Below are 27,877 nucleotides of genomic sequence, written 5' to 3'. Positions count from 1 at the left end.
TCACATCAGAAGAGATAGAAATTAAATGGCAAATCGCACTTTTTTTTTTTGCAGTCGCCGTTGTAAGGTTAATAACGGCGATCGCAACCCCGGGGTCGGTAAAAACTGACCCGAATCACGTTCTCTGTGGAGGCGGTATACACTTTTTCCACAGCGATGTTAAGTAACAGTTCTGTGCTTTAAATACCCTTAACTACTGCCATGAAAAGACAAATCGGTGGTCGTTAAGGGGTTAAAAAGAGGAGCAAAGGGGTTTAACGCTCTTTAGCTGATATAACAGGCACAGCTCAATTAGTTTTGTTTCTCTCTCCTCTCCAAATTGTCAGAAAACCTCTCAGTTATTTTTTTGTCTTTACTTGCTCTTTGAAACCTGAACTCACAGTGTTACAGATGACCTGGAGTGCAGATCTGACCTTTGTGGCTTCTCAGGCTCACAGTGGCTGAACTCATCTCACATTTGAAGATAAGTATTTTCTCTTTTTATTCATTACAGTTCATTTAGCTTGTTTTCTGAATTAATAATGCAAGGTTTGTGAAAATTAGAAAAAAGAGGGTGACCTCAATGGCACATTGTGCCCTAACACGTAATCTCTAGCACTCTTGCTTCAAATTCTCTGCTGAAATCATCACTAAAATGTATCATTTATCTAACCCCTTTATGTTGAAGAAATTAAGAATCTGCTGTTAAATCATGATGAGGGAGACCCAACCCACATTGAGTAAAGATTTAGGGGAAGAGAGTGACATTTCATCTTGAGATGAGGAGGAAGCATGAAAAAATGATTCAGGAACAGAGCAGGATGATGAGGATCCTGATGCAGATGAGCAAGATAAAAAGATCAAGAAGCCACCCAAGAACAAACATGGTAGGGAATCACAAAACATTCTCACTCACCTTCCTGGAGTTATTGAAATCACTAAAGCTTTAGTCACACTAAACGACTTACCAACGATCATGACCAGCGATACGACCTGGCCGTGATCGTTGGTAAGTCGTGTGGTCGCTGGGGAGCTGTCACACAGACAGCTCTCTCCAGCGACCATCGATCAGGGGAAAGACTTCGGCATCGTTGAAACTGCCTTCAACGATGCCGAAGTCCCCCTGCAGCACCCGGGTAACCAGGGTAAACATCGGGTTACTAAGTGCAGGGCCACGCTTAGTAACCCGATATTTACCCTGGTTACCATTGTAAAAGTAAAAATAAAAAAAAACACTACATACTCACATTCTGATGTCTGTCACATCCCTCGCCGGCGTCCACAGGGTTAAAACAGCTTTTGTCAAGAGTGCTGCTAATGCACGCGCTGCTGCCGATAGCTTCCCTGCACTGTGTCAGCACCGGCAGTAACAGCGGTGACGTCACCGCTGTGCTCTGCTTTACGGCCGGCGCTGACACATTAGCAGCGCTCCTGCCGAAAGCAGTTTTAACCCTGTGGACGCCGGGGGATGTGACAAGACATCAGAATGTGAGTATGTACTGTTTTTTTTTCTTTTACTTTTACAATGGTAACCAGGATAAATATCGGGTTACTAAGCGAGGCCCTGCGCTTAGTAACCTGATATTTACCCTGGTTACAAGTGAACACATCGCTGGATCAGCGTCACACACGCCGATCCAGCGATGACAGCGGTTGATCAGCGACCAAAAAATGGTCCTGATCATTCCCCAACGACCAACGATCTCCCAGCAGGGGCCTGATCGTTGGTCGCTGTCACACATAACGAGATCGTTAGTGGGATCGGTGCTATGTCACCAAAAGCGTGACGTTGCAACGATATCGTTAATGATATCGTTATGTGTGACGATACCTTAAGAATGCTAAAAGTGTACTTGAATGTTGGAATAGTTTATTTACTGGTGATAATCTGGAAACTGTTGTTAGATGCAGAAACCAATACATTGACACCATCAAAGACAAATTCTCCAGAGAGAGACATCAGACCCAGAGATTAAATTGAACTCTTTGTCTTTCATTAGCTTGTTCTACCTAGCTGGTACATATAGAGCGAATTGTCAAAGTTTGGAGGAACTTCGGGGGAAAGAAGGTGACGGCATTGAAAAAGTTTGCCTTATAATGAATCTCAAATGATTTAAGACCCTGATCAACTGCATTTGTTTTGATGACCGAACTACGAGAAGCAAGCTAAAAGATTCTGAGCGGCTTCCTGCAATTCATGATTTAATTCATGCTTCAAAAATTTGTTGTAAATAGTCAGAATAGCTATTACCCTGGGGAGAATGTCCCTATTGATGAAATGCTTCCAGGTTTACGTGGAAGATGTGCTTTTTGTCAAAACATACCATCAAAGACAAACAAATACGGAATAAAACGTTTTGCCTTTGCTGTCTCGGCAATCTGCGAAAACTGCTACTGTGCAGGCATAGACAGCGTCATCTTGGAGGAGGATTTTTTTTTCTTCTCTAGCAAGATGGCGCTGCCGGCGCCTGTGCAATAGCAGCTATTGTTTCACAGCTATGTACACCGATAGCTGCTACTGCGCAGGCTCGGCGAGCACCATTTAAAATTTTTTTTCTTGTTATACACCTCAGGAAAAGCTCAACCAAATGTAGTAACTAAACATTAAACATGTGATTATGCTGCAGCGCAGGTGCCAAAGCTGGTAGCAGCCTGCAGAAGGGTTTGTTTTCTTCAGTATGTTAGGTAATCCTTTTGCAAACTAGGGGGCAGGTCACTGAGGGATTAAACAACAGCCATAACATGGATTTCATCAACCAAGGTATTAACAAACAGGCTCTCCATGCATGTATTGTGACTGTCACACAGCCGTGACACATGCTGCTGCGGCACCGGACAGCTGATCATCGGGAGCGCTCCAGGTATCCGGGTTCCCGATGCAGCTATTCGGTAAGTGCTATTGATATTCGGATAATGAGTTATCTGAAGGTATTCGCTCATCCCTAGTTACCAGAGATTGGATGAATCTCTGTGAGCCAATGCTTTATTTTGTTTTCAATATCAAATGTATATAGTATTTATTACTTAAACTTAAAAAACTTTTTCATTTTTACATTGATAGAGATTTGAAAGCTGTAGTTTTTATTGGCACCATTTGCATACAGTGGTTTGTATTAAACCTTTTTTATTTCAATTTGTAAGGTAAAGTGAGACAATAAAAAACTGCAATTTTTTATTTCTGTTTGTTTTACATTAAGAGGTAAATAATACAGGCATGGCAATACTCATAATAATAATAATAATAACCACTGATATGGTTTTTAATGGTGGCAGTTAAGGGTGCTTATGCCTGAGCGCCACTTTTTAACGGCGCTGAGAAATAAGTGTATAGCACCCCCCAGAGTTGGAAATTCTCCAGGGTCTAGGCTACCTGGGGTAGCCGAGACCCCAGAAAACATGATTTGGATCATTTTTTACTGACCCCAGTGTTGCGATCACCGTTAACGGAATTTTTTAAAAAAAAGTCAGATTTCCCATTTAATTTCTCTCTCCTCTCATGTGATCGCAAATCAGAGGAGAGAGAAATGGGGTCCCCGATCCCCTCCCAGTACCTCCAATTCCATTGTCCCTGCAAACCCCCTTGAAGTCCCCCAGGCAGCCAGCATCTTCTTCCAAGACAAAATGGCAGGGCGCATGTGCAGTGCACCTACAGAGATCTGCCGGCTGGCACCCAGCAACAATAGGAAATGTTTCCCATAGGTTCATTTTGATCACTGTGATAGACCCTATTACAGTGGTAAAAAAAAATAGTACGGTAAATCAACCCCCCCCTTTATCATCCCCTAAATAAATAATAAAATTAAAAAATGTATTTATTTCCATTTTTCCATTAGGGTAAGAGTTCGGCTAAAGTTAGGGTTGGGCTAAAGTTAGGGTTGGGTTAAAGTTAGGTTTGGGCTAAAGTTATGGTTGGGCTAGAGTTAGGGTTGTGGTTATGGCTGGGATTACGGTTAGGGTTGGGATTAGGGTTAGGGGTGCGTTAAGGTTAGGATTGTGGTTAGAGTTATGGTTGGGATTATGGTTAGGGGTGTGTTAGGGTTAAGGTCGTGGTTAGAGTTATGGTTAGGGTTGGGATTAGGGTTGGGCTGTGTTGAGGTTAGGGTTGGAGTTAGAATTGGAGGAGTTCCACTGTTTAGGTACATGAGGGGGTGTCCAAATGCGACATGGCGCACCATTGATTCCAGCCAATTTTGCATTCAAAAAGTCAAACGGTGCCCCCTCCATTCTCAACTCTACCATGCACCCAAGCAGTGGCTTTCCCCCACATACAGGGTATTGTCGTACTCAGGAGAAATTGCACAACAAATTTTTTGGTCCATTTTCTCCTGATACCCTTGTGAAAATAAAAAAAAATGGTTCCAAGTAAATTTTTTGTGAAAAAGTAAAATGTTCATTTTTTCCTTCCATATTGCTTTAGTTCTTGCGAAGCACCTGAAGGGTTTAATAAACTTCTTGAATGTGGTTTTGCGCACCTTAAGGGATGCAGTTTTTAGAATGGTGCCAGTTTTGGGAATTTTTCTGTTATATTGACCTCCCAAACTCACTTTAAATATGATGTGGTCCCTAAAAAAAAGGTTTTGTAAATTTTCTTGCAAAAAAATGAAAAATCGCTGGTCAACTTTTAACCCTTATAACGTCCTAACAAAAATTATGTTTCCAAAATTGTGCTGATGCAAAGTAGACATGAGGGAAATGTTATTTATTATTTAATGTGACATAACTCTCTGATTTAAGTGTACAAAAATTAAAGGTTTGTAAATTGCAACATTTTCTAAATTTTTACCAAATTTCCGTTTTCTTTTCATAAATAAACGCAAGTTATATCGAAAAAATGTTACCACTATTATGAATAACAATATGTCACAAAAAACATTCTCAGAATTAGTAGGATCCAGCATTCCAGAGTTATTGCCTCATGAAGTGATGCTGGTCAGAATTGTAAAATTTGGCTTGGTCATTAAGGTCAAAATTGGCTCATTGAGGGGTTAAACAACTGATAAAAGACTGAACATGTGTTTAGCAATGTTGCTTTTAGATTTACTTTTTACAGGGATTTTGTGCTACCTTTTCATGTGCACACAGCCTAAGATAGCCATGCCTTCGAACCCACATGTCGTAGGGGATTTTCCTAGTTTCTGGTAATTTACCATAAATTTACGAATTTATATTGATGATCTAAATAAGTGAAGAATACAAACACTCATTATTCTCTTTTATTCCAAAAGCTAACATATCTCTAAAGCTTGAACTGCAGCTTTTCTGGTGCATGGGGGGCGGGGGAGTTAAATGTGATTTAATTGGTTCCCATGAGACTGCAGTAAACTATGGTTATTAAAATAGGCAATAGTTTTAAGCATAGTAAGTATTTTAGAAAGTACATATACAAACACAATGCTACATGTGTAAATTATTGATTATTTCTTAAATGGAAAATAGTCATAATAAAGCTTGGCTGAATGGCTGTATAATCTCTTGAGTGTAATAATGCTATTTTTGTCTTTGTATAACCTAACTCTACAGCTATAACTTTTCACTTTCATAGCTGTTTGAGAGCTTTTTTGCAGGCACTGTGTTTTTTTATGCACACTAGAAGAGCCATTGGTCAATCATTAATACTGTTGTCCACAAGCACTGGGGTCTTGAGTTCAAATCTGACTGTGACTTTCTGCACCTATTCAATTTATGGAAAAATTAGTGCGTTGCATATGATGATCAGATTGCAAGCTGAATTGGAGACAAGGACCGATATGAACATAGTCTGTGTGGAATATGTAAGTGCATTAAAATTACCAGAATTTTTAAAATAAGACTTTTTGTCGTAACTGCTCTACAAATAAAAAGTGTTTTTGCAGAATGAAAATTATTTTTGAATTGTCACAATCCACAAGATATTTTTTTTTACTTTTATAAAACTTAATGATGACTTGGCTTTGCTACACCATTTGGGACCATTTTCAATGTAATTTATTGATGTTCCCATGTGCAGTTATATAATCATCAGCTATTGAACCCTTTCTACGCCGGTTGGCAAGTATGTCCCTCTCTAAGTCTCTCTTTATTTCGATGAAGCTGCTATTGCTCCAACTGATGTCCTGCCATGCACTGACTACTGCGCATGCACCGAAGGCTCCAGACAGAAGGACACATATCCGGTTATATTACAGATTAGATATAACACACATTTTTTCCCATTCAATATATTGTGTGGTAGTTCACCTCATGTGGAGGTAGACAAAATGGGAACACATTGGTTTATTATAAGGCAGCATAAACCAACAGGAGGGGAAAATAAACTCAGCCTCTCTGGCTAAAACAGGAAAACAACAAAGAAAATAAAATGCTTTAACACAGTCTATATGTTGCGGGTGGCACCCCACTGTGGAGCAATACAGGTTCAGTCTTTCTTCCACACAAGACACCAAACCACTGGAGACTCCTCTCTCCAGTCTTGCTTAACCCAGACTGCCTGTAGAGCCCATTAATTTGAACCCCAGACCATGTGACTGACCACATGATCATGACATCACACAGGTCCTGGCAGCTCTGCAAGTGGAGATAAAGTGGACCTCCTCCCACCCGCTCTATTAAGGTCCACATGAAACTAGCCCATTATGCAACTTTAACTTAACCCTCACAACACGTAGTGTGCTGTAGGAAAATACTCTGGTTTCATATCACTGATGCCATTAAGTGCAGTGACACATATCTTGCCTCTATTACCTTACCAGTGACATTGTCACATATTCCCCCTCTGCCCAAAGCCGGGGGTTTTGGCACCTTCACTCGCTAAGCATGGGATCTAGACAGGGCATCTGCATTTCCGTGCAACTTTCCTGGCCTATGCTCGAAGTGAAAAGTGAAATCTTGGAGGTCAAAGAACCATCTAGTCACCTGAGTATTTTTACCCTTCTTTTCCCTCAACCACCTCAGAAGGGCATGGTCAGATTCCAGCTTAAACCTATGGCTATCAGGTAGTACCACATGGTATCTACGGCCCATTTTATGGCCAAGCACTGCTTCTCGACAATGGCATTGTTTCTCTCACATGAAGAGAGCTTTTGGCTCAGATACAGGATGGGATGCTCCTCCCCATTCACTTCCTGAGACAGCATGGCTCCCAAGCCGACTTCTGATGCATCTGTCTGGAACGTGAACTCCTTGCTGAAGTCTGGTGCTATCAAAACCGGATGTTTACATAGAGTCTGCTTCAACTCCTGGAACACCATCTCAGTATCAGCAGACCATTTAATCAACGTTGATCTTGTGCCTTGAAGGAGGTCTGTCAATGGCACGGCAATCATGGCAAACCTTGGGATAAATCGCCTGTACTAACCCACAATTCCAAGAAACGCTCTCACTTGCGTCTTGGAAAGTTGTCGTGGCCATTTCTGGATCACCTCAATCTTGTTTATACGGGGCTTTATCTCTCCTCTCCTGGTGACATAGCCTAGGACTCTGGCCTCTTCCCTTTCCTATGACACATTTTTGGGGGTTTATGGTGAACCTTGCATTCCTCAATCCATCCAAAACTGCCTGTACCTTTGGTAGATGACTACCCCAATTAAGGCTGATGATCACAATGTCATCTAGATAAGTGGTGGCATACCTCTTATGCAGAGCCAGGACCCGATCCATAGCCATCTGGAAGGTTGCTGGAGCCTTCGGTAAACCTAAGGCATTCTGGTGTATTGGAAACGCCCATCAGACGTTGAAAAGGCCGTCTCCTCCTTAGCGCTCTGGTACATGGTGATCTGCCAGTAACCCTTAGTTAGGTCGATTGTAATGTACCTTGCGATTCCCAGTCTCTCAATGAGTTCATCCATCTGGGGAATCAGATATGCATCACATTTGGAGACCTCATTCAGTTTGCGGTAATCATTGCAAAACTGCCACTCACCGTCGGGCTTCAGCACGAGGACGATAAGACTCGACCATCCACTTTTCGACTCCTCAATCACCTCAACATCTAACATCCTCTTCACCTCATTGGCTATTACCTCCCAATGTACTTCAGGAATTCTATAGGGCCTGAGGTTCACCCTTATATGTGGCTCTGTCAACACGCCATGCTCGACTTGTTGACAGAGCCACGTCATGCTCGAACACCTGCGTATGCCCTGGCAACTCTGAGAACAGGTCATGCTTCTGCTGCAACAGTTCCTGACACTGCTGTCTCTGGACCAGTGTGAGAATCTCTGCAATGGTGACATCATCCACTGTGTCTTTGCAACTGGATCCCAGGCAAGGGGTTTCCAGCAATTTCCGATCTCGCCTTGGCTTAAGCAAGTTCACATGGCGTATTTGTTGTGGCTTCCTTTAGCCTGGCTGGTGTACCTTGTAATTCACCTCTTTCAATTTCTCCACCACCTCATATGGGCCTTGCCACTTGGCTAGGCCCTCCACCATGTGGATAAGCACTAGAACATGGTCCCCAGACTGGAACTGCCTCCCTCTCACTGAATGGTTATACACCCTTACCTGTGCCTCCTGTGCCTGCAGAAGATGCTCCTTCACAATTGGCATAATTTTCGCCATCCTCTCCTGTAACTGGGCTATGTGCACTATGACGCTCTGGTGTGGCGTGACCTCGGCTTCCCAGGTTTCCTTGGCAATGTCCAGAAGCCCTTGCGGATGTTGACCATACAGGACCTCGAGTGGTGAGAAGCCAGTAGAAGCTTGTGGAAGTTCTCTGATTGAGAGGAGCAGGAATAGAAGCAAATAGTCCCAGTCTTGACCGTCCTTCTCGATGACCTTCTTGAGCATTGCCTTCAAGGTCTTAGTGAAGCGCTTTACTGTCTGTGGATGGTAGACTGAGGTTCGCAGCTGGGCAATCTGAAGGACCTTAAACAACTCCCTCATTACTTTGCTCATGAAAGGGGTTCCCTAATTGTCAAAATCTCCTTTGGCAGACCCGTCCATGCAAAAATATGAACAAGTTTCCGGTCAATACTCTTGGCTGAGGAACTTCTTAGTGGTACTGCTTAAGGGTACCGGGTCGCAATAGTCCATGGCAACTAAGATGTATTAGTGCCCTCATGCAGATTTAACTAGAGGACCCACTAGATCCATGGCAATCCTTTCATATGGGACCTACATCACCCGTTAAGGAACTAGGAGACTTCGGAAGTGAGTAGAGGGAGCGGTTATCTGGCAGGTGGGATAGGACCTACAATAATTTAGGATCTCCCGGTAACACCCCAGCCAATAGAACCACTGCATTATTCTTTCCTGTGTTTTCTCTAACGCCAGATGTACCCCCAAAACATGTGAATGGGCCATGTCTAAAACCCTCTGCCGGTAGGGCCCTGGAACCAATAGTTGCTCCACTATCTCCCCTCATTGTGTTCACCCAATAGAGTAACTCGCCATTAATGGCGAAATGTGGGATCCCGGTGTCAGCCCATGGCTCTTGAGCAACTCCATCTATCACAGACACATTTTTGAATACATTTTTTAGAGTAAGATCACACATCTGAGTAGAGCCAAATTTTTCTCCAGAAACCCCCAGATCAGGAACCTCGGCCTCACTAACCATCGTGTCATCCTCGTCACCCGCCAGGACATGCAAGGGGAACTCCTCTACCTCTGGCTGTGATGGGGATTGATCAGTGTTGAGTTCGCTTCCTTCTGAGTCACTTAACATCCCAGCCTTTCTTCACAACTCCCAAAACAGGCTGAAGTACTGCCTGATTATCGCGGGGTGTAGCAAGTCTCTCACAACTCTAACCTCATGGGACTCAGTGCTACAGTTTGTTTTTATACACACTCTGGCAATGTGGTTGTCCTTGGCATCTCCATGGATACAGCTGATGCCCATGCGTTTCCCTGGGATCAACTAGTGGGGAAGTTTGGCCCTCCTCAGGGTCACCAAACTCACCGAGTCCAATAGTCCTGACACCAGCACCCCACTTATGGTCACGGGACATAAATGAGGCACATTTCTGGGCTGATGGCATACACTGCAAGCAGGATAAGCAAAGCAGCGCCTGCCTAGGCTGCAATCCATCTGCTCAGGAGACAAAGTTCAAAGGGCAGTGATGTGTCCAGGACTGCGACACCACCAGCAGATCAGGTCTTTACCACAGTCTTTTGCAACCCTTCAAAGGTTCCGTGAGACATTGGACTTCTCCCAGTGGTGGCTCTGCTACCACTCTTTTGGGACACAGGCTTCCGCTGGGTACCCCAGTATGGAGATGCAACCACCCCCGGTTTCCTTAGGGACCTCTTGACCACCTAGTACCTTTCTACCAGGCCAACCAGGTCATCCGCATTCTGGGAATCCCCTGGTCAAGCCATATCTGTACCGGCCTTGGAAGGGAATGGATAAACCTATCCATTAAAACCCATTACACCATCTGGGCTGGGGTGGAAGACTTCAGCTGCAACCATTTTTGCACCAGATTCAGCAAGTCGATCATTTGGGAGCAAGGAGGTTTATAACCGCAATACACCCAGTGAAGAACCCTTTGTGCTTGGACAGACATAGCCACCCCTGAGCATGCCAGCGTCACGGGGAGCCTAGGTAGGCAAAGCTAATAACCCGGGCCCCTGCGATATCCCTCAGACTAGGGAAACCCTGTCTGTCCCTATCCCAGAGATTACACTGATGGTGTGCTTGTCTGGGCCGCCAGGCCTGACCCTAACTCCTGTTGATATGGAAATTTGGGTTGGATAAATCTACCCGTGTGTGCTGCGGCCGCTCCCAATTATTTCTGAGCCCTTAAAGAATGAATGAGTCTGACACGTGATGACAGCTTGACATTCAATCAAAGACTGCCAGCATGACTGACTCTTCCTGGGTCAGAGGTGAAGAAAGGGTCACGGTCCCATCTTCCTGGAACACTATGGTTGCTTTTAGTTTCTGTAGAAGGTCTGCCCCCAGTAGGTTGAGTGGGCAGGTTCTTGACACCACAAACTGGGACAGGATAGAGTGTCCTGGCTGAGTGCACACGCTCAGAGGCTTTGTAAGCTGAGAATTTCTGACTTGACCGTCGATGCCTACGCAAGACACAGAGGATTCTGATAGGCAGGTAGGGTCAGGGAGTTCCACATGTCTCATCACACTTCTGGCTGCACCAGTGTCCACAAGAAAAGACCTGACAACGCCATCCACTTTCAGGGTAATTTGAGGGGTTGGTCCTGCTGAAGGGGTTTTGCATGTCAGGAGCGTGGTGTCTTGCGGACCTGGCTTGCCCCTGTCCTATGGATGGGGCGCTTCACTGTCCACCTTGTCTGCTCCTTGGATTGCTCCTCTGGGCAGGGTCTTGGGTTGTGATGGAGCTCTGCACCGGCTCTGGTAATGACCCAATTTGCCGCAGTTGAAACATCTGACGTTCCTTCTGTCTCGGTATTGCGGTGGCTCTTCAGAGTCTATGGCCGCCATAAGGGGTGTTGTCTTCCGCACTCCTGGTTGGGACTCGATCCCTTTGGCTACGGTGAGCAGGGTGTCCATTGCTATTGACCTGTACTCGGGTCTAGCTACTATCAGTGGCTTCTTGATTGGTTCTCTGAGTCCATGCACAAAGGCCTGTGCCAACATCTGCCTGTGTATCTGATCATGAATGGTGAAGCCCAGGTCCTGGAAAACCTGCATTACTCTGCCATGAAACTTCTCCACAGTCTCTGTCTTCTCCTGACTCATGTCATGTAAGCTGAGGGCCTGACCAGCCAGCCTGCCTTTGGCCCATTCTCTGAGTTGTTCAATCAGCTTCGGCCCTGACTCCCAGGCATGTACGTCTAAATCTGCTGAAAGCTTGAAGTGTTCTTTCATGATTGGCCAGAAGGCATCACCTGCCTTTATCTCCATCACTGCCCACAGATCATTCCAGGTGGCTGCATATGTGCGCTGGTTCTGCTGCATTCTTCTGTAGAATGGCATGGGGTGCATCTCTGGATCTGGAAGATTGTTGAGGATGCTGGTCACCTGACTTGGGGTGAAGTGCACATAGTGTAATGGTGGTGCTTCTATCTGCCCCTGTCTCCTAGGTGCCCGTGGGTTTTTCTTTCTAGTACTGGGAAGCATGTATGAAGTCCCCTCTTCATCCTCATCAGAGGAATAGTTGTGATAGGGTGCACTGGGGTCATGCAGTGGCTGATAAGCGGTCTTGGATATTGTCTTTTTGTGAGAGGATGTGTTCCCACCCTGCTGAGGCTGTGGAGGATTATAGTTCCATTGTGGTGTGAATGTTGGCTGCTCTGACCGGGGATACTGATCACCATCTGATGCCTGTCTCTCCCCCCCCTGTCCCCGGACCTGAGCTGCCTGCTGCTGGGTTTGCCTGGGGGAAGCCTGCTGCGGCTTGGGGGGTGCCTTCTACTGGGGGATCTCCACCCTCCTCCCCTGATACCATGACTGTCAGAGGCTGGGCTGTATTGGGAACATAGAATGTGCCTTGTGCTGTGAGCACTGGATACAGAGACACCACACTGCCTGGACTCGGCACCTGCCCGACAGGCAGCAGATCAGGAGAAGGAGAGTGTGGCCCAGAAAGCGGAGATGAAAGGTGGGAGGGAGCAACTGAGTGAGGAAAAGATGGGTGATTCAGAGGAGGGGGAGAGTGCTTCAGAGAGAGAGAGAGAGAGAGGAGGAGATGAAAAGTGTGAAGGAGGTGGGTGTGGTGTAGGAGGAGGTGTGGAATAATGAGAAGGGTGAGGAAGAGAAAGAGGAGGAGAAAGAGGTGGAGATGAAAGAGGAGGAGGAGAGGGCAGTGCAGAAGATGGAGAGGAAAAAGATGGAGGAGAAAGACAAGAAGAGAATCCCTTCTCCTTTGATGCAGCCCGTGCCGGCATTGTCAGAGTAACAGTGCCATCTCCCTGTACCAAGTTTGGGCGGGGCGCACCACATGCTGAGCAAGTCTCCCTGTACAATGGATTCTGCTGGGTGCAGACTGCACACACCCAATATTTTTTATCCCCATATGGGGGAGGTGCTGATGGTTTAACCTCTTTCCCTACTTTGTACACATAAAAATCACTTCCTGACTCCTTCACATATCTTTCAGTGCTCCCCAAGCATTGTAAGTCTGTAGCCACCTTATACCATGCTGTTGCAATGGGCAGCAAGTTAGTATCAACTAGCTTTCCTTTCTTTCTTTTTAAGACATCATGCCACTCTGCAGCTCTGAGTCTGCCTCCCTTATGGATTTCACATACTTTCATGAGCTGCCTGTAATTCTTCACATATCTGACACCTTCATGCTCCGCTACTATTTGAGGAGCCGTTTTCTCATCAGGAAGCAAGAGGCTCTCCTGTTGCTTGCCCAAATTATTCCCCATTGCAAAAAAAAGAAATAAAAAACACAACAATAAAAAATCTCAAGTAGGTAAGTATATAAAGACACGAAAAGTAGAAGAAAAAAGGGAGCTTTCAAAAAATTGATGCATGATGTTGAAATCAAAACATAAAAGAACCATAAAAAACTGGGTACACGATCCAAAACTCAGGATCTTCACAGAGAATGAAGAAAAATAAATAAATAAGACCCCTTTTAAACAACAAAAAAGTGAGGAGGCAGAAAAATAAAGAAACTTTGAAAAACTTAAAAAAAGGTCTAAAGACTTAAAAAAAAAATGCAACAAAAAACAGAAAATAAAATAAAATCAAAACGGCTTCTCCTCTCCCCCCTCCCCTTTTTTTTTTTTTTTTTCTGTACGCTGCGCTCAAATGCAGTCAGAGACACACTTCCCCTTTTTATCAGCAGCTGCTGTTATACCAAAAATCATGTATGTCACATCAAAAATGATAGATATCATTTAGTTTCACCTCTTCAAATAAATGTCATACATATGCAAAAACAGGAAACTTAGCAAGAAAAAGAATATGAAAAAAAACAACAACAAAAAAAAAACGGTTGTGACTGTGTGATTTACAATGCATATATTTCTCCAAACTGCATGGAGGAGGGGAAGTTCTAAATAGAGAACAGACGGGGAGAGAGAAGAAAAAAAACTTCTTTTTTAATTCTATGTAGTCAAGCAACAATACATGACATTAACAGACAAAGAACATTGACATCCAGGAGATTCGACACCCTCTTTATTATTTTGTGACACATGCAAGAAGCGCTGGGTAAACAGACTACTGCCAATCGCACTGGGCACACCTATGCCCGGGCCACCTGAGTGAAAAACACAACAGGTGGGATTTCTACCACCCCGGTCCAAGCTATCTAACTAGATAGTCGGCACTACGGGAATCTGCAGTAGCCCTCTAAGTTACCACTACCACGTGCCTGGAGCCTGGGGCCAACTGCCCCGGGATTAACTATCCCTCCTATGCACGGGAATCCTGCAATAACTTATCGAGCGATTTGACCTCCTGCGGTCTGTTACCCAGCAACCACAAACAGTCACTGTTCCTTTCTTCTCCCGGATGTTACACAAACACAGAACATATACACGGCACACAGCAGACACCTCGACTTATATCCCAGGGTTTAGGTTCAGGCTCGGACTTTTTACACTACCTGGGAATGCGGTGGTGACCACACCTGACCGGCTAAAGGTACAGACCCGGACTGGGCACAGGGGACATTCAGGTAAGATGATAGAATTTTCTTACCTTACTCTGATGGAGCTGCAGTCTCCGTCCCGTGGGCCAAGGCCGTGGCCCGCACCCTCGTCTGTGCGGTCAGCCGGATCCCCTCCTGTGATATCTTCGTCCGAGCCGTTGGGCGCCATTTGATATGGAAATTTGGGTTGGATAAATCTACCCGTGTGTGCTGCGGCCGCTCCCAATTATTATTTCTGAGCCCTTAATGAATGAATGAGTCTGACACGTGATGACAGCTTGACATTCAATCAAAGACTGGAGATTTATTTCCTGATACATAGGTTTTATAATAGCATATAGAAAGGTGTGGTTTGGGCGGTTAGTTAATTAACATACAATTCAGTTATTGGTTATCTGATACATATGGAATATTGTGATTAATGCTCATATGATTGCTGATTATGCAACTAAAATGTAGCTCTCGATATGTAGGGCAAAGTTGAGGCATCTGACCAGGACTCAGTTGAGACAACTCATCAGCACTTAATACATCTGGAGTTCTTCTGCTTTTTGGGTGGAAAACACCGAACAGTCTGTCTGGCTTATATTAGTTTATGTCAGCCATTTTAAGCAATTGATTATAGTGTATATAGATATATATATTTGCTTTGTGTAAGTATATGTGATTTAAAGGAATATACATGCAAGTGAGATCTACATGATATAAATATTTCTATCACAAGAGACATGGGAACATTGACATCCCGTAGTGCCGACTATCTAGTTAGATAGCTTGGACCGGGGTGGTAGAAATCCCACCTGTTGTGTTTTTCACTCAGGTGGCCCGGGCATAGGTGTGCCCAGTGCGATTGGCAGTAGTCTGTTTACCCAGCGCTTCTTGCATGTGTCACAAAATAATAAAGAGGGTGTCGAATCTCCTGGATGTCAATGTTCTTTGTCTGTTAATGTCATGTATTGTTGCTTGACTACATAGAATTAAAAAAGAAGTTTTTTTTCTTCTCTCTCCCCGTCTGTTCTCTATTTAGAACTTCCCCTCCTCCATGCAGTTTGGAGAAATATATGCATTGTAAATCACACGGTCACAACCGTTTTTTTTTTTGTCTTTTTTTTCTATTCTTTTTTGTTGCTAAGTTTTCTGTTTTTGCATATATATGACATTTATTTGAAGAGGTGAAATTAAATGATATCTATCATTTTTGCTGTGACATACGTGATTTTTGGTATAACAGCAGCTGCTGGTAAAAAAGGGGAAGTGTGTCTCTGACTGCATTTGAGCGCAGCGTACAAAAAAAAAAAAAGGGAGGGGGGAGAGGAGAAGCCGTTTTAATTTTATTTTATTTTCTGTTTTTTGTTGCATTTTTTTTTAAGTCTTTAGACCTTTTTTTAAGTTGTTCAAAGTTTCTTTATTTTTCTGCCTCCTCACTTTTTTGTTGTTTAAAAGGGGTCTTATTTATTTACTTTTCTTCCTTCTCTGTGAAGATCCTGAGTTTTGGATCGTGTACCCAGTTTTTTATGGTTCTTTTATGTTTTGATTTCAACATCTTGCATCAATTTTTTGAAAGCTCCCTTTTTCTTCTACTTTTCGTGTTTTTATATACTTACCTACTTGAGATTTTTATTGTTGTGTTTTTTTTTTATTTTATTTTTGCAATGGGGAATAATTTGGCCAAGCAACAGGAGAGCCTTTTGCTTCCTGATGAGAAAACGGCTCCTCAAATAGTAGCGGAGCATGAAGGTGTCAGATATGTGAAGAATTACAGGCAGCTCATGAAAGTATGTGAAATTCATCAGGGAGGCAGACTCAGAGCTGCAGAGTGGCATGATGTCTTAAAAAGAAAGAAAGGAAAGCTAGTTGATACTAACTTGCTGCCCATTGCAACAGCATGGTATAAGGTGGCTACAGACTTACAACGCTCGGGGAGCACTGAAAGATATGTGAAGGAGTCAGGAAGTGATTTTTATGTGTACAAAGTAGGGAAAGAGGTTAAACCATCAGCACCTCCCCCATATGGGGATAAAAAATATTGGGTGTGTGCAGTCTGCACCCAGCAGAATCCATTGTACAGGGAGACTTGCTCAGCATGTGGTGCGCCCCGCCCAAACTTGGTACAGGGAGATGGCACTGTTACTCTGACAATGCCGGCACGGGCTGCATCAAAGGAGAAGGGATTCTCTTCTTGTCTTTCTCCTCCATCTTTTTCCTCTCCGTCTTCTGCACTGCCCTCTCCTCCTCCTCTTTCATCTCCACCTCTTTCTCCTCCTCTTTCTATTCCTCACCCTTCTCATTATTCCGCACCTCCTCCTACACCACATCCTCCTTCTTCTTCTTCACCTCCTCCTCCTACACCACACCCACCTCCTTCACACTTTTCATCTCCTCCTCTCTCTCTCTCTCTGAAGCACTCTCCCCCTCCTCTGAATCACCCATCTTTTCCTCACTCAGTTGCTCCCTCCCACCTTTCATCTCCGCTTTCTGGGCCACACTCTCCTTCTCCTGATCTGCTGCCTGTCGGGCAGGTGCCGAGTCCAGGCAGTGTGGTGTCTCTGTATCCAGTGCTCACAGCACAAGGCACATTCTATGTTCCCAATACAGCCCAGCCTCTGACAGTCATGGTATCGGGGGAGGAGGGTGGAGATCCCCCAGTAGAAGGCACCCCCCAAGCCGCAGCAGGCTTCCCCCAGGCAAACCCGGCAGCAGGCAGCTCAGGTCCGGGGACAGGGGGGGAGAGACAGGCATCAGATGGTGATCAGTATCCCCGGTCAGAGCAGCCAACATTCACACCACAATGGAACTATAATCCTCCACAGCCTCAGCAGGGTGGGAACACATCCTCTCACAAAAAGACAATATCCAAGACCGCTTATCAGCCACTGCATGACCCCAGTGCACCCTATCACAACTATTCCTCTGATGAGGATGAAGAGGGGACTTCATACATGCTACCCAGTACTAGAAAGAAAAACCCACGGGCACCTAGGAGACAGGGTCAGATAGAAGCACCACCATTACACTATGTGCACTTCACCCCAAGTCAGGTGACCAGCATCCTCAACAATCTTCCAGATCCAGAGATGCACCCCATGCCATTCTACAGAAGAATGCAGCAGAACCAGCGCACATATGCAGCCACCTGGAATGATCTGTGGGCAGTGATGGAGATAAAGGCAGGTGATGCCTTCTGGCCAATCATGAAAGAACACTTCAAGCTTTCAGCAGATTTAGACGTACATGCCTGGGAGTCAGGGCCGAAGCTGATTGAACAACTCAGAGAATGGGCCAAAGGCAGGCTGGCTGGACAGGCCCTCAGCTTACATGACATGAGTCAGGAGAAGACAGAGACTGTGGAGAAGTTTCATGGCAGAGTAATGCAGGTTTTCCAGGACCTGGGCTTCACCATTCATGATCAGATACACAGGCAGATGTTGGCACAGGCCTTTGTGCATGGACTCAGAGAACCAATCAAGAAGCCACTGATAGTAGCTAGACCCGAGTACAGGTCAATAGCAATGGACACCCTGCTCACCGTAGCTAAAGGGATCGAGTCCCAACCAGGAGTGCGGAAGACAACACCCCTTATGGCGGCCATAGACTCTGAAGAGCCACCGCAATACCGAGACAGAAGGAACGTCAGATGTTTCAACTGCGGCAAATTGGGTCATTACCAGAGCCGGTGCAGAGCTCCATCACAACCCAAGACCCTGCCCAGAGGAGCAATCCAAGGAGCAGACAAGGTGGACAGTGAAGCGCCCCATCCATAGGACAGGGGCAAGCCAGGTCCGCAAGACACCACGCTCCTGACATGCAAAACCCCTTCAGCAGGACCAACCCCTCAAATTACCCTGAAAGTGGATGGCGTTGTCAGGTCTTTTCTTGTGGACACTGGTGCAGCCAGAAGTGTGATGAGACATGTGGAACTCCCTGACCCTACCTGCCTATCAGAATCCTCTGTGTCTTGCGTAGGCATCGACGGTCAAGTCAGAAATTCTCAGCTTACAAAGCCTTTGAGCGTGTGCACTCAGCCAGGACACTCTATCCTGTCCCAGTTTGTGGTGTCAAGAACCTGCCCACTCAACCTACTGGGGGCAGACCTTCTACAGAAACTAAAAGCAACCATAGTGTTCCATGAAGATGGGACCGTGACCCTTTCTTCACCTCTGACCCAGGAAGAGTCAGTCATGCTGGCAGCCTTACAGGAACCTCAAACAACCCATGAAGGCCTACCCAAGGAGGTACTGGACGTAGTACCAGAAAGTCTATGGTCTAAGGGACCCCAAGATGTGGGAAAACTTCAGGTTACCCCGGTGCGGGTATCACTCAAGCCAGGTACTCCATATCCTCGTAAGGCCCAATATCCCTTGTCCATCGCACAAAGTCAAGCCGTCTCCGACCAATTGAAGGTGTTCCTGGAAATAGGGGTCGTTGTCCCCTGCACCTCTCCTTGCAATACCCCGCTTTTCCCTGTCAAGAAAAAGACTGTAAAAGGAGAGCCAGCCAAGTTCAGAATGGTACATGACCTAAGAGCGGTGAATGACGCTACAGTATTTGAAACTCCAATTGTGCCGAATCCACACACCCTGCTCTCAAATGTGCCTTCCACAGCAACAGTGTTCACGGTGATCGACCTGGCAAATGCTTTCTTCAGTGTTCCCCTCCATCCAGATGACCAGTTCCTGTTTGCCTTCACGCATCAGGGGGCACAGTACACATGGGCGGTGATGCCCCAGGGGGCCCAGAACAGCCCCTCGCAATTCACCAAAGCAATGTCCACAGTTCTCGCCAACTGGATCACAGAACATGCAGAAGTGACCCTGCTACAATACGTGGACGATCTACTCCTTTGTGCAGTTGACTTTGACACGTGTAAAGCACATTCCGTGTCTCTCCTACTCTACCTGGCGAAACAACACTGCAAGGTCTCAAAGAACAAAGTCCAGTGGTGTCTGAAGCGAGTTACATTCCTTGGGCACTGCATTGCTCACCAGACTAAACACCTGACAGATGACCGGAAGACCACAGTGGAGAGGATGGCTCCCCCAACATCTCCAAAGGCACTACAAGCTTTTCTTGGTCTAGTATCGTACTGCAGAACCTGGATCCCTGATGCCTCAGTCCTAATGCAACCTCTGTATGACTGCGTTAACGTAACCCCGTTCCTGCTAACAGATGTGGCCTTCAGTTCGTTCAAGAAGCTAAAAGACTCAGTAGTCTCAGCGCCAGCACTAGGCCTACCTGACTACGAGAAGCCATTCCGTCTCTACCTGATGGAGAAAGAAGGCCATGCTACTGGAGTCCTGACACAGACTCACGGGGGAAGACAGAGACCTCTAGGCTATTTTTCAGCTCGCCTGGATCCAGTTGCAAGGGGAGCCCCCTCCTGCATGAGAGCAGTATTTGCAGCACACGCCCTCCTGGACAAAACAGCTGACATCATTCTTGGACATCCACTGGAAATCCTGGCTCCACATGACATCTCAGCAATTCTCAACCAAACACAGCCAAAACATCTCTCCACAGCAAGACATCTTCGTCTACAGTGCTCGCTACTACTGCCTGAAAACGTCACCATCTCCAGATGTACAGTCCTCAACCCAGCCACTCTACTCCCACTCCCAAGGGGGGATACAGATATGGACCCTCCAGATCAAAATCTGCATGATACCTTCCACAAGGATCTGGATTTGCTCCGACCAGATGATCATGATTGCTTCAGCATCATGCAACAGGAAACAGCAGGACTACCCAATGTGGCAGAAGAGCCACTGGCCAACCCAGAGTTGATCCTCTATGTAGATGGCTCCAGATTTGCAGATGATGAAGGAAGATTTCACACGGGATGTGCAGTGACCAGCAATCAAGAAATCCTGTGGTCCAGGAGTCTGCCACCTAGCCTGTCAGCCCAAGAAGCAGAACTGATAGCGCTGACGAAGGCTTGCCAGATTGCAGAAGGCAAAACTGCGAACATTTACACCGATTCAAGGTATTCGCATGGCATAGCACACGACTTCGGACCCATCTGGGCTGCAAGAGACTTCATCACAGCAAACGGAACAACCGTAAAGCATCATGGAGCTATTAAAGACCTACTGAGCGCACTACAACTCCCAAAAATGGTGGCAGTACTGAAGGTCAAAGCACATGGAAAACTGAACACAGTAGAGGCACGGGGCAACAACATGGCAGATATGGCAGCCAAAGAAGCCGCCAAAGGAAGACAGTATGGAGAAATGGGAGAGGTCGTAGAGCCGGACGGCTACTACGTGGCAACTGAGGACAAGACACCAGATGAGATGACGTCTTGGGATCTATTCAAGAAGTTGCAAGAACAAGCCCCAAAGGAGGAAAAGGAGAATTGGATGCGGAAGGGTGCAACACATCAAAAAGGAAGGGTATACTCAATGGACTACAAACCCTGTTTACCCCGAAGCATGTACCCTATGGTGGTCCAGTGGGCACATGGGCCCACACACAGATCAAAGACACAGATGAATGATCTGATTGGTGCTTACTGGTTCGCTCCAGGGATCTCCACCCTAACAGCCAAGTTCACTAGCAGCTGTCTGACCTGCGGCAAATGCAACCCTGGAAGAATGGAGAAAGTTCCCACACATCATCTCGCCAGACCGCTGTACCCCTTCCAGAGGATCCAGATAGACCACATCCAGATGCCGCCAAGTGGAGGATTCGAATATGCCCTTGTGGTCGTGGACGTGTTTTCAGGATGGCCAGAAGCTTTCCCAGTGAGGAATCAGTCAGCAAAGACTACTGCAAAGAAGCTACTCTCAGAGATCGTGTGCAGATACGGGGTCCCAGAAGTGATAGAGAGTGATCAGGGGCCTGCATTCACAGCAAACCTCACAAGGGAGATCTGGTCAGCAGTAGGGTCAGGCTTAGGCCTACACACTCCCTACCACCCCCAGAGTAGCGGGAAAGTAGAAAGACTGAATGGGACACTCAAAAACAGGATGTTAAAAGTTGCCCAAGAGACACGTAAACCATGGCATGAAACACTCCCCATCGCACTGTTTAGTGTCAGGCACACTCCCCGGGGCCCAGAAAAGCTGTCACCTCATGAGATTCTGTTTGGGTCCAGCCCTCGGTTAGGGGTATTTTTCCCCCAGCAGTTGACAATGCAATATGATACTTTGTCTGCTTACGTAATTCAGTTGACCAAAAACCTAGCTGATGTCCATTCTCGAGTTTTCTCTTCATTACCAGATCCAGGATCGGTACCCGGTTCGCACTCCCTGAAACCAGGAGACTGGGTGTTGGTGAAGAAGTTTGTGAGGAGAACGCTCGACCCCAGATTTGACGGTCCCTTCCAAGTGCTGCTGACGACACCAACCTCTGTGAAACTAGAGGGAAGGCCCACTTGGATCCACGCATCGCACTGCAAGAAGGCTCCCGTACCAGAAGATACGCCTAAGCCAGAATGATCCTGATGATGGAAAAGACAGTCAAGGACGCAACAAACCTGATGCCGCATCTTCTCCTGGACGAACCTATCCGAATTCAGATTCACCCACCTGATGGTTCCTCCAATCCTGATGACGACGAATATGTGGAACTGATGGCACAGAGTCGCCAATATGAGACCATGCATGTTTCTACCCCCGTTTAGGGACAGATCTCCTGATCGCTCATTGCGAAAGACTGTACGGAGTAGGGCGTAGACACTAGGTTTGCGTCGGATCGCCGGCAGCACAAAAGAGTTGCAGCGCTTTGGGACAGGAGGCTAGGCTTAGGGCAAGTGATATCTAAGGGGGGCTTGTGATAGAAATATTTATATCATGTAGATCTCACTTGCATGTATATTCCTTTAAATCACATATACTTACACAAAGCAAATATATATATCTATATACACTATAATCAATTGCTTAAAATGGCTGACATAAACTAATATAAGCCAGACAGACTGTTCGGTGTTTTCCACCCAAAAAGCAGAAGAACTCCAGATGTATTAAGTGCTGATGAGTTGTCTCAACTTTGTCCCAGATGCAGAGAACTTCATTTTAGTTGCATGATCAGCAGTCATATGAGCAGTATTAATCTGAAACCTCCACCCTCCACCCAGTGATAATTCCTCACACCAACCCCTTCAGAAAGCACAGACAGGGAAAACCAAAAACGCACCACGCCGCAAACACACTTAGGAAAACACTATAATGTGCACAGGGCAAAACAAAACACAAATAGGAAGGAGCAATATGACAAAGGATCATACACCACCAGATATGATATTTCCACTCCAAGACCACCACTCCGAACCGAGATCACCAGGTACAAGACACAAGCTATAATCGGCGACGCCCAAAGTTCAGAAGAACTATTTAAAGGCTGTGGACGTGACCCAGCCTCCAATCCGAGTACCAGCTAGATTAACCCCGGACAACCTAGATAAAATCTAGCCAGCGCCACTGAGCGCATAGTGGACGAATGAAGAATTACAGCTGTCTGTCGGACGCTCTAGTGTGAATAGGGTCCGACATGACAGCCAGTATCTCTGTTTTTAATGTGGCATATTCCCGGGCATCTTGTAAGGCCAGGTCATAATAAGCCTTCTGGGGCTCACCAGTTAGATATGGGGCAATCTCCCTTGCTCCGCAGTCACAGTCTCTGCTCCCCAGCCAGGCGCCTCTGCCTTACCTGCTTAAGTGTCCTGGCATGCTGCTGCCATGTCGTTGGCGCTTGCCCAGTCCTGCATCTCCTGCTCTGCTTCAGCATCCTTGCTTGCTGCTGCCGCTTCATCCTTGGTCCGCTTTGGTGTCCTGGCATCCTGCTGGTTGGGAGCGCCGCTGCTTCTCTCGGATGTTTCCTGCCCCGCCTCCAGCTCCTGCGTCTCTGTGCATGTGCACCCCATGGCTCTCTTAGGTCGCTGCCATGTTCAGCCTCATTCATTATTTTATTTCTTTTTACTTGCATTGCTGCTCCACCAATAGCTCCGGCGTGCTGGCTATATCAGGCAGGCTCCCCTTAAGGAGGTGCCTGATTATTTTGTTAAGTCTCATTGACACTCAGGTCTCTCCTGTGTCTGGTAGTGCTCCTACCTAGAGCATGTCTTATCCTGCTGTTCCTTTGTGTTTTCCCCTCTAGTGTCTTTACCTACCTGCGTTATCCAGAGGTCCTTGCTTCCTGCTTCTACCTTCCAGTCTCTCCCACCTCTCTCCATTTATTCCCTGGCTATCCCGTGCCCTGTGCCCTTGCTCTCATTTCTGCTTATATACTTTCCCGATCTTTCCTTGTAAGTTCCTACGAGCCGCCCTCTCGATACCGGCTGTCGAGGTATTAGAGTCACCTGGGCTTGACCCTGACTATCCCTGTATAGGGGTCGGCCTCACTAGGTCAGCTCTCCCAGGGGAGGCTCGATACCTCAACCCAGAGGGTCTACTCTAGGGCACCTTCCTGTAAGGAGTTGTCACATAATAATCAGGCCATGGATCACGCCGGTGCCTCATTCTCTGCTCAAAATGAGTTAGATCATCTACGCGAAAAACAAAATTGTATTATGACTTTTATGCTATCGATGGAATGTCATCTGACTTCTTTGCAAGCTGCTGATCCAGATAACGCTAGGCAGCTTGCAAGTCTTCAGCAGGAACTTTGTCAGCAGTGAGACATGCAGTCTCGCATGCTGAGCTATATGGCCTCAGTGGATGACCGTTTGTTTAACCTGCAGTCCGCTGCTACAGCCTCAGCCCAAGCTTTGACTCGCGATTCAGATACTGTTCCCATACCAAATCATCCACCTCACCTAGGAAAACCCTCTAGGTATAATGGTGACCTCAAGCTTTGCAGAGGCTTTTTAAATCAGTGTCGTCTTCACTTTGAACTTTTGCCCCATCAATACCCCACTGACTGGGCAAGAGTGGCTTTTTGGTCTCCCGCTTGGTCAGAGAGGCTTTGGCCTGGGTGCAATCCCATTATTTCTCAGCTGTCAACCTTTCTGGAGACTCTTCCACCACATCGGCCATATGATTGCCTAATTGATATAGTGCCTGGTTCTACACCTGCTAGGGGGAGAATCTATCCTCTGTCACCCACTGAGACTCTGGCTATGTCTGAGTACATTTTGGAAAATATGGCCAAAGGTTTAATTCAGAAATCCTCCTCCTTGCAGGCACAGGATTCTTCTTTGTCAAAAAGATGGACTGCTCCCTTCGTCCCTGCATAGATTATAGGGGCCTGAATCTTATCACTGTCAAGAACAAGTAACCTCTCCTGCTTATTCCGGAACTCTTTGACCGGTTAAAAGGGGCCCGGATCTTCACTGAGCTGGATATTCATGGCCCTTACAATCTGATCCATATTCACTCTGGGGATGAGTGGAACACCACCTTCAACACGCGGGATGGACATTTTGAGTATTTGGTCATGCCCTTCGTCCTCTGCAATGCTCCAGTGGTTTTCCAGGAGTTCATCAACGACATTTTCTGGGATCTCTTATATTTCTGTGTTGTGGTATAACTGGATGTGTTACAATGTTTGAGAGACAATTGTCTGTATGCTGAGTTCGAGAAATGTATTTTTGAACAAACATCCTTACCCTTTTTAGAGTATATCATCTCTGACTCTGGTTTAAAGATGGACCCAGAAAAAGTATCCGCTATTCTCAACTGGCCGCAACCTTTTGGTGTTAGAGCTATTCAACGGTTCCTTGGTTTCACAACCTACTACAGGCAGTTCATTCCTTACTTTTCCTCACTAACCATGCTGATTTCTTCTCTCATCCGTAAGGGAGCAAATTCCAATGTCTGGTCTCCGGAGGCCAAGAATGCCTTTTTGACCCTGAAGTGATCCTTTTCGGCAGCTCCTGTGCTACATCGTCTTGAGGTTAGCAGACAATTCATTCTCGAGTTGGATGCTTCCTCCATTGGAGCTGCTGCACTGCTCTCCCAGAAGTCTTCTGCGGGCAGGTTTGTCACCTACGGTTTCTTCTCCAAGGCGTTTTCTACATTGGAATGCAATTACTCTATTGGAGACCGTGAATTGTTGGCTATTAAGTTAGATCTAGAGGAGTGGCGTTATTTTCTTGAGGGAACTGTACATCCTTTTGTAATCTTCACAGATCATAAGAATCTGACCTATCTCCAGTCCATCCAGAGGCTTAATCCCCAACAAGCCAGGTGGTCTTTTACCCGCTTTGACTTTGAACTCCACTTTCAGCCATGCAATAAGAATGTCAATGTAGATGCTCTGTCAAGATCGTTCCTACCCTCAGATTTTGAGGAGACACCATCATATATCATCGATCCTTCCAAGATGGTCACTGTGATCACCTTAAGTCTGGATATGCTTCCACGAGGTAAGACATTTGTGGCTGAGGGTGACAGAGCTAGGGTCTTGCTTTGGGGTCATTCGTCTAAATTTGCCGGTCATGCTGGGCTAAAGAAGACACTCTCCTTCATCTCTCATCACTATTGGTGGCCCTGCCTTCACCAAGATAGCCATAGACTTCATTACCAACCTACAGCATTCTTCTGATTGCACAGTCATTTTGGTGGTCGTGGATCGCTTCTCTAAAATGGCTCATTTTCTTTCTCTACTGGGTTGCCTTCTGCTACTGGGTTGGCAAAGATTTTCATCAGTCACATTTTCAGACTCCATGGATTCCCTCAACACATCGTGTCTGACAGGGGAGTTCAATTTACCTCCTGGTTCTGGAGAGCTCTCTGCAGGCTTATAAAAGTCTTTGGATTTCTCCTCCGCATATCATCCCCAAACCAACAGTCAAGTGGAGCAGATTAACCAGTTCCTAACCTCCTATCTTTGAAATTTTTCTAATACTCATCAAAATGACTGGGTCAGTCTTCTTCCCTGGCAAAGTTTGCATACAATAATCATCCCAGTGAATCTTCCACCAAGTCCCCTTCTTCATAGTCTTCGGGCAACATCCTGGTATACTTCTTACAGTATCTCTGGTCTCGGGTGTTCCAGCAGCTGACTCACTGTCCTTAGAGTTTTCCAAGATTTGACCTTGTGATCATTTGTCTTAAACCTTTTGACCTTTTAATGTATCTATAATAAAGCTTTAATGTTTTTAATATGATTTGGAACTTTTCCTATGGCTAGTTTATTTCACTAGTCCTTGTTGTGGTTGTTATATATCTAAGTTAAGTGCCAGCTAGGATATTTTTGGACATTTTTTGAATTGTCATTATAAGGTACCTGGATGTAAATGTTTCTTTGTGATATTAATTCTCATCACTCATCAGTACTGTGATTCGTGTATGTTCGCAGCCTGATGATGACTGATAGCCACAACTCCCAGTATTGTCATTACCATTATTAAGGACGTACTGGAAGTTGAGGCTGTATTTCTGTACTGATAGGGGTTATACGGATGTATTTCTGTATTGCTGGTTGGTCTGATGCTGTGTTTCTGTACTAATGAGGGTTCTAGTGATGTATTTTTGTACTGTTGGTGGATCTGGTGATGGATTTTTGTGATGTGATTGGTTCTGATCTTGTACAGTGGGGCAAAAAAGTATTTAGTCAGTCAGCAATAGTGCAAGTTCCACCACTTAAAAAGATGAGAGGCGTCTGTAATTTACATCATAGGTAGACCTCAACTATGGGAGACAAACTGAGAAAAAAAATCCAGAAAATCACATTGTCTGTTTTTTTTAACAATTTATTTGCATATTATGGTGGAAAATAAGTATTTGGTCAGAAACAAACAATCAAGATTTCTGGCTCTCACAGACCTGTAACTTCTTCTTTAAGAGTCTCCTCTTTCCTCCACTCATTACCTGTAGTAATGGCACCTGTTTAAACTTGTTATCAGTATAAAAAGACACATGTGCACACCCTCAAACAGTCTGACTCCAAACTCCACTATGGTGAAGACCAAAGAGCTGTCAAAGGACACCAGAAACAAAATTGAAGCCCTGCACCAGGCTGGGAAGACTGAATCTGCAATAGCCAACCAGCTTGGAGTGAAGAAATCAACAGTGGGAGCAATAATTAGAAAATGGAAGACATACAAGACCACTGATAATCTCCCTCGATCTGGGGCTCCACGCAAAATCCCACCCCGTGGGGTCAGAATGATCACAAGAACGGTGAGCAAAAATCCCAGAACCACGCGGGGGGACCTAGTGAATGAACTGCAGAGAGCTGGGACCAATGTAACAAGGCCTACCATAAGTAACACACTACGACACCATGGACTCAGATCCTGCAGTGCCAGACGTGTCCCACTGCTTAAGCCAGTACATGTCCGGGCCCGCCTGAAATTTGCTAGAGAGCATTTGGATGATCCAGAGGAGTTTTGGGAGAATATCCTATGGTCTGATGAAACCAAACTGGAACTGTTTGGTAGAAACACAACTTGTCGTGTTTGGAGGAAAAAGAATACTGAGTTGCATCCATCAAACACCATACCT

The sequence above is a fragment of the Ranitomeya imitator genome, chromosome 3 (genome assembly GCF_032444005.1).
Source record: "Ranitomeya imitator isolate aRanImi1 chromosome 3, aRanImi1.pri, whole genome shotgun sequence".
Classification (NCBI taxonomy): domain Eukaryota; kingdom Metazoa; phylum Chordata; class Amphibia; order Anura; family Dendrobatidae; genus Ranitomeya; species Ranitomeya imitator.
The sequence above is the reverse complement of the archived record's forward strand: the minus strand, read 5'-3'. Positions refer to the sequence as shown.